The 7,156-nt window shown below is 34.6% G+C and overlaps 1 non-coding gene across 1 annotated transcript; it reads left to right on the forward strand.

Annotated features, from left to right (window-relative positions):
* The first annotated feature begins 240 nt into the window (after positions 1 to 240).
* LOC128193827 (small nucleolar RNA R71) lies at positions 241 to 347 on the forward strand. Its single transcript, XR_008245136.1, has one exon. It is a non-coding gene; the product is annotated as a small nucleolar RNA R71 (small nucleolar RNA).
* Positions 348 to 7,156: the final 6,809 nt, after the last annotated feature.

Consider the following 7,156-nt stretch of genomic DNA (forward strand, 5'->3'; position numbering starts at 1 on the left):
AGTCATAATCTTGTTCTGAGCTAGTAAAGCATCTTGAGATTGAAGTTGAAGAACACCTTTTTGTTGAAATTGAGCTCTTTCACTCTGAACTTCATTATCATTTGCAGCCATGTTTTCAATCAGTTCATGTGCTTCTTCAGGCGTCTTCCATCTGATACTACCTCCAGGTGATGCATCTAACATTAACTTTGTTTGAGATTCAGCCCTCCAAGAAACAAATTTAGCATTGTAGGCTCATCAAATCCATGAGTAGGGGTTTTTCTCAGTAGGCCTTTGAATCTTTCCCATGCTTGACCTAGAGTTTCATCAGCATCTTGTTGAAAAGAAGAGATCTCTTGCTTTCCCTTATTGACTTTGGACTGAGGGAAGAACTTATTCAGAAATTTAGCAACTTCATCATCCTAGATTGTCAGACTTTTCTTTGGAAAGGAATTCAGCCACATTTTTCCATTACCAGCCAATGAGAATGGAAATAAGCGGAGTCGGATTGCTTCATCTGGTACCTGATGAATCCTCACTGTATTACAGATCTCCATGAAAGTAACCAAGTGAGTGTATGGATTCTCGTGGGATAATCCATGAAACTGATTGTTCTGCACCAGATGAATAAGAGCTGGCTTCATCTCCATGTTAGCAGCATTCACCACTGGTCTTGCAATACTGTTGAAGTGCAGAGGTCCTGAGAAAGTATTATAATCTGCAAGAGTACGTCTTCCTTGCCTAGAACCTTCTCCAGTACGATTATCTTCCATTTCTTCTTTTTCTTGCCCAGATGAAAAGTCCAGAATTTCTTCAGAGACAACAGAGGATTCTCTGGATTCTCTACTTTGTCTCCTCCTTCTACTATTGTTGCTTCGAGCAGTTCTTTCAATTTTCGGATCAAAAAGTAATTTTTCAACCTGTTCTCTGCTTCTCATACAAAACACAAACTAAAAAGACACAATTTCTACAGATGATAACAATTATGCACAAGAATTCAAATACAATCACAACAACACTTAAACAAAAAGATAGCTAAACTCAACTAAACCAGATAAACAACACACAATCAACAAAAACAAAAACAAAATCCTCGGCAACGGCGCCAAAAACTTGTTGGGACCTCGGCAAGCGTACCGAGTCGTTCAAGTAATAAACCGATAAGTCCGGATATCGTTTTCCCAAGATATTTGTTTCGATTCACTGATTGTTAAAGTTTACCAATTTAGCGATTATTAAACGTATTTTTGTAACAAACTTAAGATTAACATACAGATGTAAATAAAGTGATAAAAACAGTCGAAATTAGGTTCACTAGGGTTGAAGTTCAAGTTCATCACTCAGGTAATTTTCTACTAACACAATTCCTCAAAATTAAGCATCAACATCCTAGGCGCATACAGCCTCTGATCCCTCAGATGACAGTTTCAGAATCATTCACACTAAATTACTAATCCCTTAGCTAATTCAGTTCTCAGATTTGCCTTAAACACAATGTCACAGATGACTAAAAATTCCATCCTATGTCTAGGAATTGAAATCCTTTAGTTGTTCTATCCTAGGTCCGTGGTCTCATACATTTCCCAATGATTTAACTGTTCAATTAGCTCAGATTCCCATCGTAGGCATGAATAATAAAGATAGAACACAAAATTCATAAAAGATCATGTATTAATAGAGAAATTACAAAGAGTTTCAGAACTTTACTCTCAACCCCAGTGAAATGGAGTTCTAGCTACACATATACATCTCAAAAGCGATAAAGCATGGATTGGATGGTAGAAAGTGGTGGTTTTCCACCTTGGAAGCACCCCAACACGAGCTGGACGCGAGCAACAGAGTCCCCTCTGGTCTCCTCCTCCATTCTCCGGATCAGTTTCGCGACATTTAAAAGAGAAGGTTTGTAAGTGAATTCTCGCTGGGCGAGAAGCCTTCACTCGCTGGGCGAGTGGCCTCTTCTCGCTGGGCGACTGGCTCGCTGGACGACTAGCTCTAGCTCGTTGGCCAAGTGGCTCGCTGGGCGAGCAGCTCCAGCTCACTGGGCGAGGAGCTGGGTCGCTGGCTAGCTGGCTGGGCTATTTGATCCTTCTGACTGGGCGAGTGACGCACTCCAAGTCTTTGATATTATCCAGTCCTTATTCTACTTCGATATAAACATACAAAAGCATCAAAACACATTTAAACATTCAAAACTATACTTACATCAACATTTATATACTTTTCATGAGAATAAACACTTAAATTACTCAAAAGCACAACATTTTAAGTAACAAATACAAGTAAAGTTCACACTTATCATGGTCATAGAAGATATAGACGAAAGGCAAGTATAAAAAGGCGAAGACAAATTATGATAACTTAAACCAATATAATGTGAAGAGGGATTACATGTACAACATATATCTTTTCATAGGGAAATTGAAAGGGTAAATTTAGTTGTCGGAGCCAGAGGAGACAAGGTAGTTGATACTTCAATTGAGTCACTTAGTGGTTGTTGAGAAACACCTAATGAACTAGGCAGAATTGGAGGAGCACAAATAACAAGAATATTGATAGTATTAGAACGAGACATATTAGAAAAAGAATGATCGTTAAAAAAAAAAAACTCATTGAAGGTGACATTTGTAGATATAAAATAGTAATTAAGAGAAGAAGAAAAACACTTGTATCGTTTTTTTATCTAGTAAATCCTAAAAAAAACACATTTGTATGATTGAAGAGCTAACTTATCAAGACCAAGACTAAAATTATGAATAAAACATGTAGACCCAAAATTATAGGTAAGGGGTGAAGGAGTTCATGAGGAAATAAAATAGAATGAGGTATTTTATTATCTAACATAGAAGGGGACATACGATTAATGAGATAACATGCAGTAAAAATAGTATAACTCAAACAATATTGAGGAATGTTACCATGAATTAAAAGAGTCTGAGTTGTTTCAATAAAATGTCTATTTTTGCGCTCAACCACCCCATTTTATTGAGGTGTATAAGCACATGAAGTTTGATAGAAAATACCATGAGAAGCCATAAATTGTTTAAAAGAATGGGAAACATATTCACGACCATTATCACTGCACAAAGTTTTAATAGAAACACCAAATTGAGTTTTAATTTCATTATAAAAGGTTTGAAAAATATGCAATAAATCGGAACAATTTCTTTTATCAAAAATAGTCGAGTGCATTTGGAATAATCATCAATAAAAGTAACAAAATATTTAAAAGCTAAATTAGACTTAACACGACTAGGTCCGCAAATGTCATAATGAACTAATGCAAAAAGAGACGAAGCACGTTGTGAGACACTACGAGGAAATGAACTATGAATATGTTTTCCTAATTGACACGACTCACAGACTAAATTGGACAACTTGGATAAGCTAGGAACAAGTCGTTGCAATTTGGAAAGACTGGGATGACCTAATTGTGCATGAAGAAGAGATGGAGACTCCATAACTACCCCCAAGTTGTGTAGAGAGGTGAAGATGTTAAAGACTAAGACTCACATCTAGTGCTAATCACTTGTCTCAAACTCTAGTCTTGTAAATAAACATAATCTTTGTTAACTGAAATATCTCAATCAACAAAACGAGTTCGACGACTAATGGATAATAAGTTAAAAGGAAATATAGGAAAAAATGTTAACAGTCTCAACACCATAAGCTAAAACTCTAGATTCATCCTCCATTATAACCAAAGGTAAAGGATTCAGAGAAGACAAAGAGGAAAACAAGGATTTGTTACCAGTAATGTGATTTGTGACTCCTGAGTCAAGAACCCAAGATTCAGAGAAGAAGATGGAATTAGACCAACAAAAAATGTACATGTGTGTGCTACAGATGTAGTGAAACTAGAAGGTTGTTCATCCTTATACCATTTGAGAAATTTACTAAAAATAATATAGTCATTAGTAATATCAGATGAAGGGGATCCTCAGTAGGTGATTATAAGGGAGGAGTAGTCTAAACAATAGCAACAAATCTAGGAGGGTGACCATGTAATGCAACGTCCTTTTCCTGGTTTGCCATAATGGTCACACTTGAGACGTCCTTATCCTTATTTACAAGAGTGGTTGTGATCATAACGTTGACATGCCAATGTAGAAGAAACATGTGTATCATTGATGTGTTTATTAAATACACACAAAAGAGTGGAACACATAGAAGTCAAAGTGGAAATAACAGGTGAACCCAAAATCTGATCACGAATATGAGAATATTCATCAGTAAGGTCGTGCAATGCTAATAGCATGAAAATATTTGACCATTGCTCTATTTCTTAGGCAAGAGTAGAGGCAGGTTGCAATAATTCCTTAAATTTATGAAAAAGAGCATGAATTTTACCCATATAATCAACCATAGCATCATGATGCCGAGGAGAAACAACATTGAGAAGATCATGACAAATACCATAAAGACATTATGTATCATTATTGTATAATAATTTGGCGTGTTCCCAAATTTCAAAACATGATTCATAGGAAAGAAAATTTTATTTTAAAGAGGAGTGATAGGTACCCTTGAGAACAATGCATAATTGAGCATCAATTTTCAACCAATTGGTAATTATAGTGATTCAATAGTTATCACGTTTAGGTAATATGATCAAGATACCCCTGACTCTTAAGCCAAAGTTTAATGTCTGATGCCCAAGTCGCATAATTAGTTCCATCTAACTTATGAATAGATAAATGCACATTCATATAGTTAGTATATATGGACGAGTCAAATGTACTAGTGATAGAAGAGTGGTTCAAAGCTATGAACAAGCAAGAGAGAGTAAAAACCTAAGACCCGAAAGAGGTTCAATCAACACAACTAGGCCAGATCCAAAAAGAGAAGGTCATGATGAGTCCAACAAATGTGATCGGCACTAGAGACAACGACACACTATTGTCATAAGCAGCTAAAATGTATAGCTAAAGCAACCTGTGATTAGTGCATGAGAGCATGTCTGGACTCTAATGGTAGCAATCTCAATGGCATTGTGGTTGCTTGGTCGGGATGTGAAAAACTGTGGTCACCAATTGAAACTAATGTTCTGGCGATGGTGACAATGGCGGCGACAACTCTAACGACAATGACAATGGCAATTGCAATGGGCAGGGACAATGAACATTTTTCAAAGAACCTTAGACTCTATATACCATGTTGAATTTAGTGAAAATTGTATGAGATTAATCTTCCCTTATGTTGAATATACCTAGGGTCTTCTTATAATTGAAAAAATATAGGATAAGCCCAAAATACAAATACAAATAATAACAAACTAACTCAAAATAAAAGATAAAAAATATATATTTAATCGTTTTAATATCAGTTAAAAATACGCGTTTAACATGTAAATAAAATGTAATATAATGTATATCTATTTATTTTTAAAGTTTCAAAACTAAAATGTATAAAAGTTTGGAAGATAAATCAATTCTTCCAATTTCACTTTATTATTAAAAACATATTTAACCTATAATTAATATTAGAAAACTGTACCGTTACAAAATTAATACATACATTAATTTATTAATGTAATAATACCATAAGTGATGTGATTATTATTAGTGTAATATATTAACGTATGCATTAGTTAATGTACTGTATAATTAATATTATAAAACTTTGTCAGTATCATCTCAAAATAAAGAAGAAAAACGCGGTCTTACTAACCGTGTCCTAAGAGCACTCTTAAGAATAATTATATAATATTGAATTTTACAAAAATTTCATAGTTAATTGACATTATGAATTCTAACCTCAATAATTATTAATGTAGTTTTATTTTATTTAGAAGATAAAAATTCTTGTACGTGTTATATGAGTATAATTGATAATTTATTTGATTCACACAAAAACACTTAAAAAATAATTAAAATAATAAAATAATTTTAACACTATTGTACTGTTTCTCTTTCTTACTAACGGGTTGTGTTTCATTTTAATGTTGTTAAAAATTAAAATATATTTAAACGTAAAAAAAAATTAAGGTCATACCTTTCAAACATTTCAAGTCTTCACCTTTCAAGCCTTCACATTTTAAGTTTTTACTAAGTCAAACGATAGAGAGATATTTTTGCTTGCTTCTTGTAGATATTGTTAATATTGTTTATTTATTATATTTATGTTTAGTTGTTATATATATATATATATATATATATATATATATTTCTATAATTCTTCGTTAGAAATCTATTTGCGTTTTAGACACAAGAGAGAATAATCATATACCTAGTCTTACTATATTTAATATGGTATCTAGAGTCTAAAGTTTTTTATAGTATTTGAATTTTGAATTCATTGTGAGGATTCTCTTGGTTCTTGTCATAAAACACTAGCTCTTATCAAAGATTGAGATTTTTGTTGTTAATCCTCATTGACTCATTAATATGCTAGATGGTGGGATCTCTATCTTTGTCTTATTTTTGTGTTCTTCTATGATTTTCTTTGTTTATGCTATGGGAGGAATCAAATTCTGGATAAGATTGTTGGGTCTATCGAGGAAGTTCCCTGTGGGTTACACAAATACCAATAACATCTGAGCCAACTATATAAGGAATCGACACCACTCTTTTACCCAAAACCTTAAGGCAATGGGTTAATGGGTCTTTCACCTTTATATACTACTCTACTTTCTCATTTCTATCCAATGTGGAACTTAGACTAATACTTGGATTCCCAACATCTCTCCCTTAAGGGTGAGTCCCTTCCACATAGGTACACTCCCCCTCCAGCGGAAGCATTCTCAACTAACCACAACCACGAGTATCCCTTTCCAAGGGCCGTTCATCTTAACGGAACTCGCTTACCTGAATACCTTTTGCCAGGAAGACTTTCGGTATAGGGATCATTATACTCATTTGAGTCGGTCCCCAAGACAAACCATCGGCTCTGATACCACTTGTAGGGAGGGACAACATACACACATACACATAGATCTCCACACTTGGTAAGATATTGTCCGCTTTGGGCCAAGCCCTCACGGATTTGCTTTTGGTACCACTCCAAAAGGCCTCTTACCAATGGAGGTATCTTATGTGTATATAAACTCATGTTCATCTCTTATTTTATCTGATGTGGGACTTTGTTTGTACCCAACATCCTCCCCTCAAACAAAGGACTATGGTTCTCCACCTCCCCTACAACGAAAGTCTTTTCTTATCCTCGAGTAACCATGGTTATC

This window comes from Vigna angularis, chromosome 8 (genome assembly GCF_016808095.1).
Source record: "Vigna angularis cultivar LongXiaoDou No.4 chromosome 8, ASM1680809v1, whole genome shotgun sequence".
In the NCBI taxonomy this organism is placed as follows: Eukaryota; Viridiplantae; Streptophyta; class Magnoliopsida; order Fabales; family Fabaceae; genus Vigna; species Vigna angularis.